Raw genomic sequence first — 24953 nt, forward strand, 5'->3', positions numbered from 1 at the left:
ATCCACACTGGCTATTATTTGAAGAAGGAATGTGTTCTTGGTACTTTACTTTGTGATATTATTCTGTTGATTGGGCAGTATGTTGTTATATTCTCTGCGGAATCCTGATTATGAGGGTATTCTGGCTCAAGAATTACGAATGAAATAAAAGACAAGGTCGGTGATCTTAATTTGTGGACATAAACGGATTAAAAGAAAATGCATTCAATCCACTTTTATCAAAGCAGAGCCCACCAACAGCATTTAGGGTGACTACATGTATGCTTTTTACATGTTGCTGCCCTGCAGTATGCGGAATTTATTAACTCATGGAAGGGAACCAATCACTCTGTTATACATCCTCACTCACACTGCAGGGGGCAGCACTGTGCTAGTCAGCAATACGGGAACAACGTGGCCGATGCGGTCACTAAACCATATGTAGACCATATGTATTGGATGATGTTATTGGATGTTTATCCACACACAGGCCCGGACTGGCCATCTGGCACACGGGGCAAATGTGCTCCATTCTCACCTGATGTGCCGCTCTGGCCGATATGCCGATACCCAGCTGCCAGCCGCACTTCCATCATTTGGCTTTAAAATACCATGGAAGGCTTGTCGTCCCCAGTCTGGCCCTCTCCGCACATACCGCTAATATCACAAACATGTCACCCTTTAATAGCTACTAACAAAACTGTCAATATAGATGAATTCACGGGGCTAGCATATCTTAGGGGTAAATGGATAAAGCCCCTCTACCCCTCTATTGTTAACTGTGTAATGTTTAAAAAGCAAATATCCACCTGAAAATGTATTTGTTTGTAACAATTTCTTGTCTCCTCTCAGTTTGATTTGTCTTGGTCGGGTAAAGTGACCCGACCCACTAAAGCAGATTATTGTACTGAAACCTCTGAAGTGTATATATATATATATATATATATATATATATATATATATATATATATATATATATATATATATATATATACAGCTGTTTGAGGCTGTATCTTCCCTCTCACTGGGACTCCCTTTTGTACTTTGCTTCTAGTTTTAGCCATGGACACATGTCACATGTGAATAGATTGTAGCCAGGTGTTTACGTAACATTTCTCGCCCAACTGATTAAAGCCAGCGCGTGTCGCATTGGAAGGGATTAGGAATTACCAGTATAAACTCCTATAACAACATACAGTATCTGTGAACTCTGTGCTAAGTATTGGGGCCTAGCCCCCAACACTCCTAGGCTGCCTATGATCCTATGTATCATGATACTGGGCTCAAGAGAGATAGCAGGTACTATGATTTAGGTTTTTACATGATTACGACGTTCATACATGAAATAATATTCCGCTTCATACCATTTCCATAATTTACTAAAGCACTGCTCCATTAATAGGTACCCCGATAACATATTTTGCAATCTATAATCATATTTCTGGGTTCTCTTAACCGTCAAACGACATAGTATTTGTTTCTTTAAGTGTTTGCTATTGTACCCAAGTGAATTAAAAGATTAAGCCAGTGATACCTCGGTAAAATTCCACCCATACAAAAGGGGCTCCTCATTCTCTCATCTGGCAATGATGAATTGAAGGAAGAACTCAAAAAATTAATCTACCTTCATTTATTTCATTATTTCTGCCGGTTAATTCATTGCTATGGTCCTTGAACTTTCTGGGAATGTATCTGAAACAACTGCTCTGTTAATTAAACAGGCCATGAAGTCACAAATCCCGGAGATTAATTTCCTCTCTCTCAGGCCAGTGAATTGCAAGGAAATTGTGCCAAAACACACCAGTTGGTTCTGGTTTAATATGATTTTGCTATCATAAATATTCTTTTAAACCTTGTTTTTTCCAGTTTATCAGTGACAGAAGTCATCACATAACATTGGAACATGAACTTTCTCTTCAAATGATTTTTGAATTAGCTGAGCAGCCAATCAGAAGAGACCTTTAAGTATATTCCGGTAAACACTACGTTCTAAACAAAAGAGCTCTAGCGCTACGTGACGAGCCCACCGGCCACCTCGGTCCTGACCACTTCCTGGCAAGTCACATTCTAACTGGGGCTAGCCAGTGAAAAACGTTTTACTCTGGTGAAAAATGTTACATTTTTATAGGACAAGTTTAATGGGAATCCTTTGTAGAAATCACCATATCTAAAAGAAGAACAAAAAATATAGCCCATTCTTAAAAATATTTATTGTCTCTAAACACAACCTCTTTAGGTAAAGATAAGCCTTTTAAACCTAAACTTGGATTAGCGAACACAACGTGCCACTAGAACACAGGAGCGATGGGAGTGATAAAGGGCCTCTATGAATATATACCATTAAAAATCAGCGGTTTCCAGCTATAATAGTTAACGTTAACAGCGTATGTGCTGGATTTCTGATGATTTCATGACAAAATTAGATTTTCTTTAAAAAACAAGGACATTTCTAATGACCCCAAAATGTTTAAATAGTAGTGTATATTCCTTAAATCTCTCTCTCTCTCTCTCTCTCTCTCTCTCTCTCTCTCTCTCTATATATATATATATATATATATAAAATAAAAAAGACATTATTATTGAAATAAATGAGATAAGCTATGTGTGTTCAGGCACATCCTGTATGTTGATAGTGAGGTTGGATAGGTTGTATTTTGTATCTACTTGAGTGATCAAAGGTAAAACTCTCTTTGAATTATGAATGTACAAAGTCACCGATAATGACAGGCAGGTATAATGACGCTCTCATCAGCTGCATACAGAGGTGAGATGATTGTACAAAGTTTAAGCCTGATTTCAGAATGAACAGACTAATGAGGGCCTTTCGTGATTGCTATTTTAGTACTTGTGAAATGAGATAGGAGTGCAGGGAATGCCAACCAGCGCCATGGCCTGGATGCCTCTCCAACGGAGCGAAGGAATACCAAGACGATTAACCCATCGAGAGACAGAGAGGTCAGCAGCACTGCTCGGTGGTACTCATTTTGGTTATAAAATTAAAATTTAGGGAGGGATTTCTTTAAGTTTTTAAGTAATTTTATATTATAAAGTATTTACAACAATGTTTTTTTAATGTTTTTTTTTTAACTGTGCTTAAAATGTCAAGGTTTATAACTTTTCTTACCCCTATTTATCAATCTTTTTATGCATTAAAGTCCCTACAAACTTTAGTTATATTGATAAGCCTGTTTACACATTGCCATGATTACATCAACGTGAGAATTGCTGAGCCATTGGACCCAGCAGAGGTTCGTTTTCCCCTTGATATCTGTTAATAAAACATTATTAGAAACTGGCAACTAATAGACATAAGAAGTAACCCACTCTTCCTCCTGGCCTTAAATTACCTGCATAACTTGGAAGCAGTTCCTAGTGTGCCAACAGATGTATACCAGATTTGGGATTTCAGCATAAATTACAATCAGTGATCTTCTGTGATCTATGAAATCTCATGCTATTAGTCACGTGGATCTTCTTAGATAGTAAGCTCACGTGAGTTGAGCCCTAATTAACGTTATGAACTCTTTTGTAATGTTTGTCAGCTTTTTCAACTTCTAAAGGTTTAAAGTGAGATTTTCACCAAATGTTTTATTACTAGTATCAGATTTCTAAAAAAAAAAAAAAAGAAAATATAACGTTTTCAGGCACTTGGTCATAAGCCATTTTCTCGTAAACTACTAGACAAATGCCCTGACTCCTCATCACGCTGCCAACGGCAAACAATAGAATGGTTCAGTCTTAATCATACTGGATTAGCAGAAGTTCATGGAGGAATGGACTTCATTAGAATTGCCGTAAAGAATGCTCTCTGTGCGATGACTCTTTGATCAGGCAAAGTTTGATCACATGACTGACGACAATGGCAAGGATCATTGGAACAAAATGAGATAAAACTAGGGTTTTGTCAATAATAATCTATATTCCTGTATACAGCACTGTACTATATTGCTGAAAAGCGCATGTACAGTGCCCCCTGCAGGTGGGATGTACAACAGTAGTGGATCCCTTTCTGTGAAGTTACAAAACCCAATCAGGACATTTGCTGCTAATATATCATTTTCTATAACGTAGGAAAACTTCTCTAGTAGAATAGCATAATTTAAAACTAGAAGGCAAATCTGTAGTTAAAAAAACCCAGAAGGTTAAAGGGACTGGTTTTCAGTTATTATTATTTTTTTATATGTGTAGGAAGCTGCACTGACAATACTCATCCTTTCTGGTAGATTAAAGACCAAACTATCAGTATGACATCAAAATAATGAGGTTCAACAAACCCAGGTGTCACATTGACAGAAGATATTGTGGTTACATTTTCCAATATGTTTTTTATTATTTAGACCGCATTCATGATGTATCAGATCCTTCCCCATTCTCTGGCTTTGGTGGAATAAATACATTTAGTAGCTGGCCTTTGTTAGTCAGGAGGAAAAAAGGAAATTCCTGATCAAAACAGTCAAAAAGTGCCCAGAATATTAAACACCTAGTATAGTAATGCGCATAAAATCCATTATCATTATTTCTGTTCTAATTACTCAGATCTCCGATGGGACACGCTGTTCCAGACATCTATACTTGTGTTAGCGCTAATGTTTCAGTTACAGTTCCGGTTCTGATTATCCAGAGGAGTCACCCAGATCTGGCTCTATAATTAGAAAAGTTGATATACAAACCTTGCATCAATATTATACAAATTAGTAACGGGATACTTTGTATGCCTTAACATGTAAAGTATCCTCGGTATGTTTATCTCCCTGTTTATAGGCAAGCTTCCTCCCCTCGTCGGCTCTGCAAAGATGTAACGGCTTTATACATATGCTGCATTTTATTTAATTAAACAAAGTTTTCATGTTGGTTTCAAAGACTTTTGTTCCATGGGTCAGTGAAGCCAACTATTCCTTCTGGGGACTTGCGCTTCAATATATACCCTACTATGTGAAGGGGTGTTTAGGCCTGGACTGGCCATCTGGCACACTGGGCAAACGCCTGGTGGGTCGCTGGCCAACTGCACCACACTCACCCTATATGGCACTCCAGCGGGGGTTCAGGTAGCCGTACACATCCAGCCGCCGGACACACTTGTGTCATCGGGTGCCTGCTGGCCTTAAAGTGCCAGGCTGCCTCATCATAAGCTTGGTGGGCATTTTCCGTATACCTGCTCCCTCATGAAAAGGTGCATATGCTCAGTTATTGCCCTGCGGTATAATGTAATAGCGTAAAATAACACGACTGATACTGGTAAATAATACAGTAAAATAATACAAGTAAATATATAAATGCGACGTCTACAGCATAAGCTGGCTTCATGTTAATGTTAAAGCTCGTCTAATTAAGACATACACGGAACGTACATGAAACTCCCAGGGCTGGATCACTGTAGCGCAGGAGTTAAACACATTCCATGACTTTCTCTGGAAAGCCTCCAACTTATAAGTAAAAACACCAGGCGCTGACCATTGTCTGAATGAAAGGTTTTCCGAACAGCTCCTGTTTAAAATAGTTCTCTAGCAAAGGTAAAAACAGTTAAATGGCTTTCAGGGAATGTTTCGAAAAGATAGCTTTAGACACAAAACAAGTTTAAGGAAATCTTTTAATGTATTCTTCAAACAAAAGGCGGAACACAGCTAAAAATAAAAGATTCCAAATTCGGTATTTGGCTAACATCGCTTCCTGCCCACTAATTAATAAAAAGCAGTACTGTGCCAAGTATTAAATGAGCATTCACATGCAAATGGTCCAATGTTTTGCTTGGAGAGGTAAGAAGAATAGTGATTTGTAATTTGAGGATACGTCAAAATATGCACTCGGGCATTTGGCAACGACTCAGGTATTTGGGGAGCTGTCATCTGTTTTTTGGGACTGCATATGCCCCGTCTCCGTTCCCCTTCAAAATGTTGCAACATTCACATGGATTTGTTGTAGCCTTTATACAAAAAGCTGCTTTTAATAGTAGAAGCTGCCAACACTGCTCACTGTGAAAAGTAACCCTTTAACACCCTTGATTCTCTCAACATTAAATTGGGTGTGAGTTGTAGCTATGAAACTTTATCAGGGGTTAATGAGTGGCCGTGATCTTCACAACAATCTGTGGACGTCTCCCAGTATGACGTAGTCTTTATGGTCTATTCACAAACTTGTGCACGTGAGTTTACTATAGTTTACTCTGACGTATTCTGGCCTAGGCCAACATGTCCAGAAGGGAGTAGTCCCCCTTAGTAAAACCAGGGGACAGATCGCTCTCTTGGGCAATCAGGCTCCCTATGTGTGTCGCTGCTCAATAGGACGCTTACAAGGGTGACCTGTGCCAAGCTGGTACAATATCCATAAAATGCTTTCAAAGGTGATGCAATATGCGGATTTCGCCCAGAGACTTTGGGTGAAGAGCTGCTTCTCCGGATCTCCAGGTCACTACAGGTAATCTGTGGGTCGCAGGAGCAGCATTGTGCCCCCCCCCACTTCCTCTCCAACAATTGTATGTCCCGCGACATCAGAGGGACTACCCACTGACATCAGCAGGACCCCCCCACAAAGCCAGTAGGACTGCACACTGACATCAGCGGGATCTCCTACTTGCATCCCGCAAGGGTTGGCTCCGCGTAGCGGCATGACATCATATCAAGGTGCTCTGCATTTATGTCGCGGACGCAGAGAGTGCTGCTCTGGGTCAGGTCTAGGACAGTGCTTAAAATAAATATCCCTCTGCCCTTTGTGCTGATTATCCTGTGTTTATGAAAGAAAATGCACTCCTAATTTTGCAGCTGCAAATGATTCCAGGGAAATCATTTTAAAGGAAATGTGTTTTAAAGTACAATGTAGATGGAACCTCAGACATAATTAGGGAAGAATTTTAAGGGAGCACAGACGTTCAAACAACATTAATGGGTTTTGGCTATATACGGACTTATAAAATAGGTGAATAATAAAAAATAGCTATAAAAAGCTAGATTTTGGCAGATATGAAATATATTAACATTTAAAAAAGGATTTAATAACTATATCTAGCAAGTCCTTTAATAATCCCATCAAACCCCCACATGACTATTTACACAGTGTGCCAAGATGTCAGATGATTCTCATTAAAAGCTGCTTTGCCGCTGGCTTTGTGCCATCTTGTATTTTTCAGGTTATCATACCTTTTATGGGAGAATAAAAGCCATTTTTGTGGACCCCGTAATAAGAGAGTTTTATGCCATTTATAACAACATTACATTAACGTTAAACTATCATCAACTTGTAGTTTATTGGTTTAGCACTTTGATTGGTATCTTCATATTTTTTTAAACATTTTTAAACTGGTGTCCTTGTATGGTGAGGATATGACTGGGCAATATATTCTACAAAGTGCTAAGTATAGGGCAATCAACAGGGACAAATGGTTTCATTAATATGCCAGTCTTTGTTACAGCGGTACAGCTGTCGTTTGTAACAGCATTAGAGTTGGGGGCCAAAACTTGGCTTGTCCTGGTTTGCGAGGAAAGTACAATTACACAGTAATATACTAACATACTTACATATACACTAATGCACAGACACACTAACACACACGTAGTAACATACACACACAGTAAACTAGGCTGTCATCAGAAATCTTGGGGCTATGTACATACTTAACTCCCGGGCCTCCTTGCCCCCCATCAGCCTTCCCCATTCTCACCCCAATATCCCGCCTATTGCTCCACATACATTATGAGAGCAAGGTGAAGCCTCGGGTTAGTGATGCCTGTGTGCAGTATTTCTTCGGGTGCCATCGATAACTAACACACATACACACTAACTCCTCTCACTCTAACCGTACACTTGCATTCACACACATTCTTTATCCCGCTCTTCTCCATCTCCCAGGGGCCACTAACCCAAGGCTCACCCCTGACATTTCAACATCATATGCTGGCACCAACTCACAAAACACCGTACACTGACATCCACACTCACTCACTCACTTGTTGTCCACCAGCCAGTGAGAGCCTGTCTGCTACCTCACGGTTCTCATATGCTGCCGGGAAATTACGTCATATCCCAGCACTCTGATTCAACGTGCTGAGACTGAGGGAGCGAGGCTCTCTGGCCCACTGGCTGGACTGGTGTTGCAGGGGGCTCCGTTACTTAAGTGCTTGTCATATATATATATATATATATATATATATATATAATTTGTATTTACCAATGTTCATTTTACAATCCCCTCCAGATACTTTACCATGGTGCATACTTGGTATGTTAGGTTCAAACCCAAGAATAGCTCTAAAGGCACTATTCTAAAAATACACAACTTGTTTAGAAAATAGTAGTTGGTATACATCTCCAGGTGTAAATTACAACTCCCACACGCATTTTCACACTCCTAGTGCAGCAAGTAAGTGTTTCTGGGGTAATAATGGGTGATAGGGATGTGTTTTCCTCTCACTTACTACCTCTCAATTGTGAGAAATATTCAGTTGACTACAGTTCAGCTATCAGTTACTTGCCTTGACTAACACAACACTTGGCTTTACTTGACAAACTTGATTCACTTCTCTATTCACTTAAACATGAGATGCTTTCAAGTGCTGTCTAGCCCAATGAGTCTCCTTCTGAGATGTTTTGAGCAGATGTCATGATTTTGTCAATAACTGTTGAGATAAACTTTAAAGCAGTTCAGTTTGTCAATCAAGTCTGATTTATTGAGCCTTTCATTAATTCTGGGTCAAGTCACCTTCTCCCAAAGAGTAGATGCGATTTTTATGGAGTTGGAGCCCTTTTTGAACCCCAATGCCAACTCAACTTTCTGTGAAGAGACATGTTGCTATTCTTGTGATTGCGATGCAACAAAAAACGAGGAGTTGAGTCAATCCGGAATCTGGTTTGAGTTACCAAACTAATAAGTTGCTCAACAGAAGCCAACTCGATTTAACTCAACCACCAACCCGATTCAACTTATTTTTAGGCGAAATAAGACTGATTTTTAATATTTGTGTTCAAAATGGAGATAAAGAGAATGTTGCAGGTTATCTGGAAATGTAACGGTAAAACACTAAGGAATCCAACCCTAGGCAGACTCTGTATTTGGTACAAAATGGAAAAAAAACAGATGCTTCATGTAGGAAGCCAGCATCATTTTCACTTTTTAGCGTGCATACATCTCAGTAATTAATCAACATATGGTGCTGCTCAGGAAAACACAAAATAGATGTGGAAAATTGTGTCTTTGTGAGATACGACGTTAGGGTGCTGCTAGCTTTTGTTCCAGAATCATGCCATGTTATCATTTTTAAATCGTATGCAGCCTGCAATTTCCTCCCTTTGTTTTCTATAGTGCCTTTAACAGCTCTTATGCTGATGGGACCTATACGTTCTAGCAGCTGTCTGTAAGAAGTTTACCAGGTCTTAGAAATGTCACATTCAGTCTACTTTAAAAACAGCATTGTACTATTATATGAAACTTTATTCTATTCAAATTTCATAGAATTTTTAGAAATAAGATTTTAAGCAAATTGAACACTTACTTTTATGCCGTTACCCAGGACCCCTAGGGGTTGCAGCAATTGTTGGGTCTGGGGGTTCATCTACACTAGGCGGCATAACCCTGCTAGGTTATGACATGTCGTGTGATCCTATTGTCCCTGCTTTCACCCCAAGAAATCATGAGAACATTGCTCACAGCCATAGCAGTAAAAGCATCAAGCGTTTCAATTTCTAGCGTATTTACAGGGGGAAAAAATCCACAATTTTTGCTTTAAAGAACAGCTGTAACACACATGTTTTATTTTAATTCTGCATCATTGCTCCCCATTAGAATTCTTCCTTTGTTTAGCAGAACTTGCAGCACCATCTTTGAAAATCATGTACAAAGTCATATTTTTCTTGTTCCACCGAAATCCTTGTCTCCAATCCATCTCATTACCGCGTTTTAATATATTTAGGTTAATAAGGAAGAACAAACATATTTTACTCTTCTTCTTCTTCTTGGAAAAAAAAACTTTTTAAAGGACAAGGGAAAACTGCAAAATATACATATTTTGCATCCTCAACAAGCATACCTTTACACAATGAAACAAATACTAATCACGGGCAATTCTGACAGCGCTTAAATTTTACTCAATACTAGCCGTTTTTTTCCATAATGCTTTGAACCATAACAAAAGCTAAGACGCATGGACCACAGCTGCATAGGCTGTTCATGCCTCAATAAGCTTATAGCCAAAGAGAAGGCTACAGATTATGGAAATGAAACATTCCTTGCACAGCTTCACAAACGGTATGATTAGTAATTATGGTATAGATTATGGCGCATGTGATCTGCTTTTTGCATGGTGCTCTGTTTCGTTAATTGCATCAAGGAATCTGTTTTTGGAGCAGCTCACTGATATACAGATAGATTAAAGCACTGGTATACATCCCAACAGCCCCAGGCACTGTCCTGCTTTCCTGGGTAACTGCCCCAATGTCCCGCTTTTGCAGGCAGAAGGGATAATCGGCCAGTTTGGGAGATTCTCTGATCCTCAGGGTGCATTGAAATTTAAAGAATTCTATGTTGCTGCAGCACAGACCTCCATTGCAGTGTAAATACCCCGCTACACTCTGGAGGCAACCTCTGCCTTTTCCTGGCAAAGCAGGTGGTCACACTGGCTCCTCCCACTATTGAGACAAGCCCACCCACTTCTGGGGCAAACCACTCCCCTCCTCCACCCTTACCACGCCCCTCAACTGATGAACAAACAAGATAAAGGGGGTGGGGCTAGCTATTACAGGGTATACGGGGTAAAATGGCAGGGAGTGGGTAGAACCCATATGGGAGATGACCTGATGCCCCCCACGGCATTCCCAAGTAATCCTGCAGAGCATTTCTATATTTTTTGGAGAGACAGCGGGACCCCCATGATAAAGGAGCTAATCACACATTAACCATGCAATGCCAAAGACACAAAATCTTGCCCCTTTCACCCTGACAAAAAAGACACTTAAAGGAGTTCAACCTACAAAATACGGTCAGAGTTAAATTACTGTCAGTTTACAAAATTAATATATATTTAAGGGCATATACCTATGTGTTTTTCTTTGTTTAAAATGTATGATACATTTAAAAGGAAATATATCCTTTATCATGGGGTTATTTCCCATGTACAGCTGTATGGAATAAGGTGGCGCTATATAAAACAATAAAAAATAATAATAGTAATAATAACAATGCTGATTTTTTTTTACAATTCTAAGAGAGGGTCTCATTTTACAATCTCCTGATTACTGGACCAATCCTAAGTACTGAGTGACAACGTGATGAGATAAGACTACCCTACCCTATCTTGTTATCTCCACAGAGGAGGAAGGATGTCGGTTCTTCAGAGCTTTTCTCTAATATCTAAGATCTCCACTGTCTCCTTCCTTCTCTTCGCTTTGTGCTAAGACACGTCAGCCCCAATTACCGATGCCCTGGTTAACAAACTGAGTTCAATGGGTCGGAAGCTCTCACAAATTGACCTCTTGGGCTCCATGATTCAGAGTCAGCTACTCAGAGTCAAAGAGTGAGGAAGAAGTCATGTGCTTTGGGGGGGTAGTTATTGCCCTTAAATAGGGCCAGACGGGTGATGACGGGGTGGACCTGGCAATTTAAGGCCATGGACCACCTGATGAAGAAGGTGCGGCGGGATATGCACCGACTCATGCTGAATTTTTATGTGGTGTCCGACTGGGCATGCTCAGTGTGTGCCGCTCTCAAGCCAGTGGCAGATGGCCAGTGTGGGCCTGACCTTAAATAAGTTACAGCATGTGGCCATGTCCATGAAATAACGTACTTTAGTAAACATGCTGAAAGCCTTGAAGAATTTTTAGATAATAAAGCTAAATGAAATAGTAGGGAAATACATCACATTTATCAAATGGTATGATGGTCGCATCCCTTTAAATTATTTTAAATGTAATTTTTTTTTTCAGATGGCAGGACCATTTAAGAAGTCGTTACAGAATTTGTACAAACTGTTAATTCATGTGTTGGATTTCTGCAGAAAAGCCGACAAAAGCCATTTAAGGGATCAAATCAGACTGCGTTGAATAAGCTGGACTTTTAATTAGTGATTTTTTTTCCTGATGCATATCAGTATATCTTCTTCGTGTATTCTCAGCGGCATTCTATTTCTCAGCTTCACGATTATAAAGCAGTGGTTTGCTGATTAGCTTGAAAAATTAAATCATCTGACAGCGTAGATGACAGCCCGCTGTATTCATTGTGACAGTAATGTGAGGGATCTAGTAAAGATGTTAATTTTTGTTCGGGGAAACAGGCCTAGCGGAATATTTATAGTCGGCGACTACATCTAATGCTTTTTGTTAATAACAAAATAATTCTATTTTCTACCCACTGAGAATAGATCCAGATTCTGCAAAAGGGATAACCCCTAACGCCACCGACCGCTTGGCTTCTTAATCGATTGACCCAAATGTGGGGTAGCAGAAAATAAAAAAAAAACTGATAAAAGATCAAGGTTCAAGAAATATCTAGTACTTATGAAGGACCCCATTAAAAGATTGTCATTTATGGCAGATACATGAATATCACTTGATTTAACCCTTTGAGTGTCAGTGGTAGAACACATTTGTCACCCCAGAGGCTATACCTGGGAATAAAGGACAAGTTAAGCTATGATGTAGTTTAAAGCAAACAGTCACTCAAGGAACAGTTTAACTGACACCCCCACACACTTTTATTTTAACCCTGTAGACTGACACAAATACACACTTATTTTAATCCTGTTCACTGACCCATACTCATTTTAAGTCATTGGAGTCATTTTAAGTCACTGGACTCAACTTTAAAAAATAAAAATGAAAACAATACTAATAATAGTGACTCTGGGTTAAATGTGTGTTAAACTGAATCAGGCTATTCCCTTTAGGCCCAAAATAGCAATAGTAATGGATAGACTGTCAGAATCTCACTTATTTCTCATTATCTCACCCTATCTCTCTCCTTTCTTCATCCTTTCTTCCCATCTCATAAGAACAGACCTCCTGCTCCCTCTATTTTGTTGGCTCCTCCAACGGCAGACACCCCCCTGATTAAGGTGTTCATTTTATAATCGAGCTAAAGTATAGGTAGAAAATACCAATGTACACAAATATGGCTACATCTTCCAGTACGTTCAGGCTGAAGGATATGGGAGCTGTAATCCATAAAACCTAATCTATCCTATTTTTTCCACTCGTTTTCAATAAAAATAAATTAATTTGCATAAATTCTTCCGCGGGGATCATGCTTTTTCCTGCATGCTGGTTTCACAATAGCCACGGAGTTAGGAGAAGGTTGCCCGTCAGCTCAGCAGCTAATACGGAGCATCAATACACTGTGGACAAGTATTTATGGTGATCATTGAAAGCAATTGCTGAATGCAGCTACGTGCCACCACTTAGAGATACATAGCTGGCATCCTGCGCCCTATTTCCCTGCTTCCTATCTCGTACATAGCGGCCACTCTGGGGGTTAACAGTAAATGTCATATATTGCCATAGGCAATCATTGTTACAGCTAAATGAGACAATTTAATGCTGATTACAAATTATATTGCATAATACCAATAACAATAAAACTGCAAGGTACCTCATTATCTAGTAATTATGTACTAAGAATGGAATAATGATTGTAATTAACTATAAAGGGAAAGTTTGAATGTGGTACAAACTGGATCTAAATGTATAATTCTCATTTGGTAAGCATTATATTATATAGAAAGTCTTTGAACCTATACAAAGTGTAGTATTCAACCAATACCACAACCAATATTCAAAACCACTTTTTTGTCCTTTTCATTCAAATTCCTGAAACCGGCCCCTGACGCATTCTTCTCTGGAGATTGGCCCCTCACACACCCTTGTCTAATCCATATCACGCTCTCCAGGGCTAGTCAGGTGTGTGGGCAAGGCTAACACCAGGGTCTTATGTAGGAGGAAAAGTGGGCAAGCAGTGGGCGTAGCTAAATCCCACTGTTCCTGCTTGCAGAAAGAGTGAAGTGACTCAGAGACCTAGGGAAGCAGTGCTTCCCCTGGAGACTCAGGACCAAACCCAGAGAGTTCCCAGGTACATAGATCATCATCTGTGATATTACAGTCTGTTTCCCTCCGGCACAGTCTACAGTCTATTTATTATAAATGATTAAGCCTGGCAAAGCTGTATTAGTCTATGGATATGCAGTATAGCAAAGCATTAAACAAAAGGGTAGGTACAGATAGAACTTAGGGGAAATTATCATTTTAATTTGAAGGGAACGAGGAACAGAGCAGAGAATGCTTCTACTTCGGCTAAAGCTGCTTTAATGGCAGTATATAAATTCTGTAATTTGTTAAGAATATATCAATCATATGCCCATTTGTGAAAACATTGAGGTCACGTAATGTGGCATCTCTTGACCTTGCTGTACTATCGCGGCTGATCGGACGGTGTGCAACTGGCTACAAAGGAAGGGCACCAGGCAACATAAGGATAAGATAGGTGTGAGAATGCAAGGTGTAGCAGAGATGTAATGATACAGTGACAGTGTTTTAGTACAGGTGTGTATGTGTAAATGTGTGTTAGGGTCAGTGTGTGTGTGTGTGTGAAAATGTGTTAGTGTGTGTTAGTATCAGTGTATTGATTATTGGGAGGGGATGCCAGGGGCTGGGGGGATTCATCTCTGCTTCTCTCTGGAGCCAGAAGGTGCCATCACTCCCATAGAAACAACTTTAATTAAATAATAAACAGTCTCCCAAGCATGCCCTTTTTCCGTTATGGCCATCACCAGGTGGATTTCATATGCTGTGACCAGTCATAAGCCAGACGCTAGGCTAAGGTGATCAGCTGCATGCATTCTACATGAGAAGAGTCGTTTGAGCTGGCTCCATTTATGAGCTAACACTGGTTTACCAAGCAACACGTGGCATGTCTAACTGGATAAAGACAGCGCACACTGGATGCCATGGTGAAAAAACAGGAGTCAGCAAAACATACATGGGTGCTCAGAGGTCAAGCTTCCATATATTAAAATCAATCAGATGTCTGGGACAGCCCTCGATTAAAGGGAACCTTGGAGAATGATTTAAGTTCATACTAACATCATACTAGTGATAAAACCCGTTAAAAACCGTTAACACGGTTCTGACATCTACAGGCGACAGGCCCGTATGGCACAGAAGAAAAAGCGATGCAAATTTACATATCAACACTTAGTTGAAGAAAGTCCACATGTCGCTCAATATTTTTATAAATACATAATCAGAATCTGAACTCTAGTACTTCACCGTTTTCAGGAACAGCGCACACTGACAGGATAATGAGTGGATTAACGTGTCAGTAATTCCCCTTCTACTGAAATCACCTGCAGGAATCATTTGTTTTTAACACAGTTTAATGATTGCCAATCACAGCTGGAAAAATTACATCAATCTATTCAAAACATAAAACAGTTTTGAAGTGCAATTGTTTGAGCTGTATTGTCGAATTAAGTCTCCCGCTATTTAATAACACTTTGGTGGCATCCAGAAACATACTAAATAGTGAAGAAGCGAAGTTAATTGCTATGGATATGTAGCCCGGAGATGTTGTTTATTAGGGCTCTGCAAAGCTTTTTTAACCAGTTTTGAATCTCCATTGAAGCCAGTTGATTAAAAGATCCCCTGACGCTGATGATGGGGCTACGGATGAAGTCTGTGTCACAGGGGCATGTTTCACATCCTACCCAAATGTACAAGAGCCATGGCGGGTCCAATATTATTATTATTTATTGTTTTATATAGCGCCATCATATTTCACAGCGATGTACAACGAAAAGTCAGGACATAACAAGTAACATATAACATAACAATTTGACCTATAGAAACAACAGGTGGGGAGGGCCCTGCTCAAACAAGCTTACAATCTATATATAAACTATATTGACAAAACTATTGGGACACCTGACCATTACACCAACAGGGACTTTTATGATGATGTATTCTAACTATGTAGACATGAATATGTAGTTGGTCCCCCCTTTGCAGCTATAACAGCTTCCACTCTTCTGAGAAGGCTTTCCACGAGATTTATGATGATCCGTGAGGTTAGGCATTGGTGTTGGATTATAAGGCTTGGCTCGCAACCTCCGTTCTAATTCATCTCAAAAGTGTTCGATGGGATTGAGGTCAGGGCTTTGTGGGACCAGTCAAGTTGTTCCACACCAAACTCATCCAACCATGTCTTTACGGATCTTGTTTTGTGTGCTGGGGCTCAGTCATGCCTTCCCCAAATTGTTCCTACAAAGTTGGAAGCATTACATTGTCCAAAATGTCTTGGTATGCTGAAGGGGACAGCATGATACAAAAAGGACTAAAAAAACAATGCCAACAAAGTGTAGAAAGCAAAACAAAAATTCATGTTTCATGTGTACATCTGATCTCATAAACTGATGATACACTTCCTCTTTTTGGTTCCAAATGCCTCTGTCCTTTTTTTTATTCCAGAGCCTTGAATGTTAATCATTAAAATATGCAAATAAAATACAATATTCTTTTTGTGAAGACCTTCCTTAATAACATAAATAGCTGTTGGCACATCACATAAAAAGCAATGGTGAAGTCCTTCCCCCATCCACGCTTCTAATAAGACCAAAAGGGTTCCTCTTTGGCCGGTTGGAATGTTGGAAGGTATGACGGGCCGTAAAAGGTCATACACAGAACAGAGTGCATTCAAAGTATGTGTTTCTTTTAATCATCAGCGGGTCATATTCCAGAACAGTCAGGTAGCCTGCCTTTGCCCCAGGTGGAAAGAAAATTGGTCGTTGCGAGAAGAGAATGTGCAGGTGAAATGTCTCATTTCCAAAACTGCAGGAAGAGCACCCCCAGAGCATACAAAAAATGTACCCAAGCAAGCACAACTAAGTTCTAAAAGTTATAAGTATGGCACAAAACTTATATAGTTTTGCAGATGTTATATTTATATAACATAAATATATACCGTATATATACACTAGTAAACACTAGGATCAAACAGGTGGATGTCTTTAGATTCCTGAATTTCTAGTCCTGTTGGCAAGACTGGCGAAGTTTGTAGAAGAGAATAATAAAAATGGTATGGAGCATCGCATATGTCCTCACAGCCCTGGTTTTCATGGAGCGGTCCCAATTTTCTGAAATGTTCTGCTGTCCTGGGTAACTGCCCCGCGGCCCTACTTTTATATATATTACATATTTTCATATATTTTTCACATATGGGCTGTGGTGAATGAGCAGGAAATTGGCAAAGAATAATACTAGCAGAATGACTCTAAAACAATACACTGGATTTGTCAGCCACAAGTAAAATGTGATCTATATCATGTTGTATAGCCCAGCTTTCCAATAGCACAAACATACATTTTGATTAATATATGGAACAGCGCACTTTTATAGTGAAATGTTTTTTTCAAATGGGCTAGCATTGGACACTCAAGGGTAGCCCCAAGCTTGTGCCCAAAGCTACTATTGCATAAGGCTTTTTTGGCCAGAAGCAATCAAAAAACTTAATTCATAATAGAGAATTTTATAGGTAATTTTAAGAACGGTTAAGAACTATACATCAATCACATACCTATTGTGTGGTAACTTACTGCTATAATGATCTCTATAAAGCATCACACTTAATAAAAAAATAATAGGGACATTTCATGTTCTCATTAAAAAGAAAAAAAGAATTTGACAGCATCCGGCCCATTTAGTCTGCCCATACATACTGTATATAGCAAGGTGTGATCAAAACGCAAAGTCAGATGTACTTCCTACTCTTGTTGTAAGCAGGGTTGTTACGTATCAGTAGATAAACCCTTTAGAAGATTCTGAGAATCAGTAGAGATGACCTAAGTTCAAGGTGACCTTTAACATCATGCAATGATGAAGTGGTCACTAATGAAAGAGGAAATTCAGATAACCGTCTAAGGAACTGCGGATGACCTGGAGCTTTTCTTTTACATAGTGTATGGTAATTATGATCGCAAGTGTTTGCAAAAAAATAACAATTCCAAGATTGTTAACTGATGATTAAACATCAACATGAGCCTCTCACTTGAAGACTCCCATGATTGGTCCGAAAATTGTCAGGAAAGTTCAGGTCAATGAATACATTAATGGGGTATAAAGACAGAAATAAATCATGCAGTAGGATGTAGAATTTAGGATTAAGTTTTCCTGTCAACCTATATCAAATTTTAAGAAGTCCTAACAAAACTATCCACTTGGTTGGAAACCATCCCCTGTCTGAATCACTTCCTCTGCTCATTAACCCCGATGCGGTAATTACACATCTTAACAAACGTGGCATGAAACATGTACGAGTCAAAGAAGCTTATTTTTACACCGAACACGAATCGACAGCTCAGCTTGAATTCCGAAGCTTTAAATTATAAAGTTATGAGCAACAACCAGGAGAAGCAAAAAGCCTCGTAAAATCAGACTAATTAGAGAAGTGTCAGTGTGTCCGGGTAACGCGCACTTCCCTTTTCTGAGAAACAGAATAATGCCAGAGAATAAAACAATGTGGAATAAAATGAAGCTTATCCCCTGTGATCTGATTAAAACATTTATATATATAGATATATATATATGTGTGTGTGTGTGTTTTATATTATTCTGTATTTTATTTTATTGTTTTTTTCCAGAATTAATCTTAATCTTTCTTTCATTTTTTAAATGCAGCCACTGTTTAAAAAACATTATAATCAATATTTATTATGAACTCCTCTGAAGGTTTTCGATTATTTCAGCAAAAGTGGGATATGAAAACGTACTAGTCTTTGGACAACACAGTAAAACCAGATTGGTTAAAATAAAGAATAAGGTCATTCTAAGTAACAGAATTACAATCATTCGCAACCAACACACATGTGCTTCTCTGCCCCAGTCCAGGCTACCCCGAGCCCTCCACATTCTGGGGAAGTGGCTTTTTGTGGGGTGGGGCTTATAGCATTTGTGGGTAGGGCTAGCTGCACATGGAGGTGGGGTTATACCAAGAGTGCCTTTTGTAGGATGGGAAGAAGGCGGGATCAATGACAGTGGGCAGGTTGTAGGTAGAAGACCCGGGAAGCAGGGCTTCATCCAGAGACTCCAGGTAAAACCCAGAGTTCCCAGGTGTTTCCTGGACGTGGATGACAAGGTCCACTGCAGGTAATTATAACATTACATATACATTTTGATAGCAAAATAAAACGATACCTGTACCTGGACGCTTCTGGCGCCAGTTTCTAAGCTTGCGAGCCGGGCTCTCTCCACCTAATGTATCGGTTTGTCTTAGTCTGTCAATTCTTGTCTTGTCATACCCCTTGAATATATGTTTGTATTAAGTGCTGCATAGATCGTTGGCGCTATATAAATAAAAGATAATAATAATAATCATAATGACAAATACAGCTGCCACGCCTGCCTTATGTTCAGTCATCAGAATGACGAGGGGCACAAAATTTCACGTATCTTTACCCCTATACTATCCTCTGCCAATTGGCTGGCACAACGTATAGATGAACTATTGCCCTGTATAAAGTGATACTTTATTCATTTTTCTTTTAAGATGTAATATGTGTTTCCTACGCTACAGAAAAGGCATGGTGTCTGCGGTGTAAAAGCCACTCTGTAAGCAGTCAAGTTTATTAGATGTTTTGCTACTCCCTGGCAACTCATTAGTTCTCATTATCAAGTTTGTAAAGGAAGAAAAACTGCAAGCTAAGATTTGAAATGGTCTGTGCAAATAAATTTACTGCAAACGAGTAAAGAAACCACAGCCATTATCAGTAACGCAAGCTTCAATTAACTTGACCATTTAATCCCCTGTTTTTTCACACATTCTTTTGGAATAGATACATTAAATTGTTTATAATTCACACACTTATAAAATAAACCTGAATACAACTGAGCAACATATCTCACAATTAGGAAGAAACTCCCTCCTTGTACCCCTGATGCCCCTCTGTTACTAACTCAGGCTGTTGCTGAGCATGAGTTTGCCACAGGGTCCTACAAGCCTGTAAGTCACAATAATATGTATTACATTGTGTAAATAAAATGCATCGTCCTTCTTCTATATGCGTAACTCAATTACATAAATTGTCATGAATATGTCACGATATCACATGAGAATAATTCCGAACGGCATTTTTTAACCCTTTCTATTTATATTATAACCCACGAGTGGGAGGAGCCACGAATCAAGACGCCAATCTGGTTACAGCAAAGCCGTGACCGGCCACTCATGAGCCAAAAAAACGGGCAAAACTAGGCAACTAGTGGTACTGGGTGAGGTTAGACGTCTCACCCCAAAATGCATCTTTTCCAAAATTTAGCAAAGTTTATATAAAGTTTTGTTCTGCTAACTTGCTTGTCAACACTGTATACACTGTACACACATTTAAAATCCTTATAACATATGTCTGTATACCGTAAAAAAAGGTTGCAATGAGTATTCTTCATAGATGGTTTAAAAACATATGTATAGTATGCCAACCACCAAATGATATACCCAAACATTTACTTATTAACACATGAATGTAGATCTATACGCATAAATTCAGCAGTGTACCTCCCGCATTGTTCAACAAATCCTGGGTCCAAAACTCAGCCACAAAAACAAATAATAAAATATATTCTTCCTGTTTGGGACTTTAATCCTGATTTTATATATATATATATATTTATTTATAATAAAATGTTTATATATATATATATATGTATATATATAAATGTAAGGTAGTTAATTTAATTATATACGGTAATGGTGGTAATCCCTGCAATACATTATTACAACAGAGTACACTCCCAAAATAATACACTTACTTGCATCAGTGTTTCCAATTCCGGTTGAGCAGATCCCAGTAATTTCATGTGACAGCAGCAGATAAACAGACTGGATTCTCTTAAATCCTTTCAGGCTCACTGCGAAAGTTTAGACATGGTGCTATCCATTACAGGGCCAAATTACCAAGTTAAAATAAAAAGCCGGGGATTTCTTCCAGCCCGGTCTTGGTGCCCCTTTCTACGGCTGAGTAGCAAACATTTCCTGCCTGGCCCCCCCCCCTTTCCCTGTTATTTTACAATAGTGTGAGGATGTTTAAAGAGCCTCAGAAGTTCCGTAACTTAAAGGAAACCATATGGAGGATTTCCTGCAGATCCCTGCCCGTTAGGAATCCCGTGCGCAAAGCCGGGTGTAGATAATAGCGGAGAGACCCTCTGGGATTCCGAGTTAAGGACATTGCTTGATATGCACAGAAGCTGCTGTTTGGTTTCTTCCCATTTGTTTTACTTGGAAAAAAATGATTCGAAACAAAAAACAAATCCCTTTTTTGGGTTCTTCTCAAGTTATGAAAGACAACACTTACTTTCAGATCTAATATGATTCAGCCATCATATGACACAGCTAGTTTGCCTTGGGGTTAATAGCTCCACATCTAATGAGCTAATAAATATACTTTAGATTAATATTAACCCTTTTTTTTAAGGAAACGGGCATAAACTTGCCACAAACACTGATAAGAGAGAATGCTTTTACAAATAAACTTTTAAAACAACCGTCTTTTATAGAATAGTAGATAAATGGAACGGTCTCCCAGGAGCAGTGGTGGAGACTAATACAGTGCGGGAATTTACTATCTGGTGAATCCTCACTATGGGGGCTGATCAAAGACAGATAAGGCAGACTAGGTGGGCCGAATGGTTCTTATCTGCCATCAAATTCTATGTTTCTATGTATACTGTTACAATATAGAAATCATGTAGTCATAGTGTGTGTTGAAGGGGATTCCAGAAACATCCCTTAGTCAGGTTTGGAATGATCACCTTTGGTGCAAAGTGTTAAACATTGAGCAATATGCAACAATGTTTCTTTGGTTTCCATGGTGATTGCTCCTCATTTCTAGGAACTGTGTCTCAGACTTGCCCTAATGTTACAACATAACAACCATAGCCGTTAAAATACATCCTGAACATGACTGGCATATTTTATCGCTGCCCCATTCAGAGTCCTCACACTGAGTTAAGTTATTATTTTAAAGCTGTATCCGTATTACTAGCCTTAAGGTTTTATTGTCCCTTAAAACCCTTCCATTGCTAAATAGAAGCAGTGAACCAAGACACTGAAAGGGTTAACAGATGTTATATCCCAGTCATTCTTTCGGAAGCTGGATTAGGATAGAAATATGTATGGCTCTAGTTTAATACCACCTGAAATCTCCGTGCTTATTACATATAGGTTATTATTTCAGGTTTATAGAACTGCTCTGCAAATGTAGAGTAAATCTGCTAGGTGTTATTTAAGGTGTCTTGGTAAAGTAGATCTCTGTATATCTCCCATACTTCCTCTCACATATATATTCTGTCTTTCATGTGTCATTTACTTCTTCCCAATCTGGTGTTCACAGCATCTTTTGTGCTCTCCCTGTTTTTACAATGACTTTTATCATCGACACCAGTCATTTCTCCACTCTCTGGAGCATTTAATAAGGAAGTCCTATCTGTGACTTACCGGCACACATGGGAAATTAGTAATTGTGGCAACCAAATCATTCCAAGTCTCTTTACAAATGCCATGACTAGCCGGAAGGTAAATACTCTCTATATGTGATATACCAGTGAAAAAAACAACAATTTTGTATACTCATCTATCTTGAGAGGTGCTATTTCAATTAGAAAAACACATAAATAACCCTTTTCTAGTAAGTTAACTAGATCAGTAATTTTATTCTTTTCTCTTAAGGGCAAATCACACAATACAGAAGATTTTTTTGCAGTTTGTATGGCAACAGCCTATCAGTGCCTTCATTTGTGTCCCATGTGTTCCACACATGATAAAAGAAAAATTGCGTAGAAGGGGTTGGACATTCAGAACTAGGAAATATAAGTCTAAATCCGCCTTTAAATCATAAATCCAGCAGAGCGGGACACTGCTGTAGACAATATGACCCTTAAAATCTGCCCATTCAGCCAGAGACCATGAACTTCATAGAGTATTTTGTGATTATTAATTAGATGACAAAGTCACTATTATCAGAAGAAAATGAGACTTTACATTTATTAGCAATGTGTACATATTTGAGCTACAAACAAAATACCATATGGACTTTGAACCGTTTCCAACTAAGAATAAACGATTGGCCAAGACAGTCAAGAATGGTTTCTGCCAAGCTTTCCATTAGCTTTCTCCATAACTGAATTATACAACATGTCCTTCTTAAAAAGAAACAGGTACAGTATATATATATATATATATATATATATATATATATACTAAACAAAAACGATTCTAACATGCATAACATGCTATAATATGATTTAGCTGCTTGCTTACATACAGTATGTACAGGCTACAGGTTAATAATTATTGTTTTATATAGCACCATCATATTCCACAGTGATGTACGATAAACAGGGCATAACAAGTAATATAATGTATAGCGTAACAATCTGACTTACAGAAACAACAGATGAGGGCCCTGCTCAAATGAGCTTACAGTCTAGATGACAATTTGTGATTTTTATTTTTTTCTATACTTTAAACTCCACGTTAAAACATCTATCCCGTATGATGATGACATGCCTGAATTGGTATATCCATTTAACATGGAGAGCAAAAGAGATGTTTTGAGCTTTTGAAGTTTGGAGTTCATGCAACATGGACACAGAACAGCTGGAATCTGGTAACTGGGAGCATTTCAACGTGACCAACTCAAGAATAATTACAGTAAACTACATGCATGGTGTTTAGTTAGTGAACGATAGTATGTTTTCTGTTAGATTCATTTTCCATAGTTTAACCTCTTTTTGTTGGATTAATTCCAGACACGACCAAATGGCTGTGGGTCCAACATGCAGTCATGTGTTAGGAATAAGAATAATGTATCCGTCCAGGAATTCGATTCAATCTATTTAAAATAATTTATTATTTAAAGAAACAAAAACAACAAACAAGTGGGGAAATGTTGGCAACATTATAGTTAAACCTAACTCATAGGCATGTATATGTCTCTGACTTGTGTGTACGTCTCCAAGTAGAAGGTCAACTCACTCCTTGTTTCATATTCACCTTGTGCCTCCAAATCCTACTCATCATAAAGAGACATTAGGTTCCAATTAATACTAGTAAGAAATGCTGATTGGAAAATGCAGAAATGTTGGCTTTAGCCCCCCCGAGACTGACCTTAAAAATGAAATAACCATAGTGCAGCAGGTACTCTGAATGCTATTCAGAAGAGCAAAAAAGAAGTGCGTACCAATTTGATTGGCCAATGTGTACTGTTGCCATCAAAAAATGTTGCTTGACTCATCTGCTGAGACATCTTCCAGCCATAGTTTCAAGATACTGGCTTGGTGGAGCCACTTTTGTTTTTTCTATATGTGGTATACATTTGCTGTAAGCAAACTAACCCCCATATGCCGTTCAGCAAGGCTAAGTCTTCAGTTCTTCACTGATCCACATCTGAAATACGTTAAATTCTCCACTCTTCCTATGATGATTTATGTATAATTTCAGGAGGCTTCAACCTTGCCTATATATATTCCTCCCCAATGGATATCTGGAGAAGCCACCAATACGGAGGGTTGGTGCCATATTGGATTTTGAAGGTTTCATTAGGAAGCTCTAGATGTGAAAACGGTCTGGTATGATTAACTTTTATGTATATTTTGGCCGCGTAACTCGTTCCAGCTAGTTACTAGAGTGTTTGGCTTATGCACAACTACAAAAATCTATTTTATTATAGGTACCAAAATCCAGCCTACAATGCTCTAAGTCTGACTACCCAAATACTTAACATTCATCAAGTGAGATCAGAAGGAAATCATCTCTTGGGGTTAAGACACGGCTTCTACTGTACATTAGACCTTTTAGAATAAATAAACAAGTTATTTGTCTGAAGTGCGGCAATTTTTTTACAAAACACAATCTGTCTGTGAAGTATTTGCATTGTAAATCTTCCAATTTCTATTTTCTGCGGCATGAAGATGAGAAAGTGGAGTTTCCTGTCAACTCTTCAGCTTCCTTTCTGGATCCT

General features: G+C 38.8%; 1 protein-coding gene across 9 annotated transcripts in view; it reads right to left on the reverse strand.

The window, feature by feature from the left end:
* KIAA1217 (KIAA1217 ortholog) overlaps positions 1–24953 on the reverse strand; it is a 305804-nt gene that overhangs the window by 130792 nt on the left and 150059 nt on the right. Inside the window, exon 1 of one of the 9 annotated variants that reach the window (XM_053467131.1) lies at positions 20746–20972. The exons of the other annotated variants lie outside the window; for them this stretch is intronic. The gene's annotated coding sequence lies outside the window, so the exon portion shown is untranslated. Of the gene's footprint in view, positions 1–20745; positions 20973–24953 lie in introns of those variants that run through there. 9 annotated transcript variants of the gene reach the window in all.

This window comes from Spea bombifrons, chromosome 5 (assembly GCF_027358695.1).
Source record: "Spea bombifrons isolate aSpeBom1 chromosome 5, aSpeBom1.2.pri, whole genome shotgun sequence".
Classification (NCBI taxonomy): Eukaryota; Metazoa; Chordata; class Amphibia; order Anura; family Pelobatidae; genus Spea; species Spea bombifrons.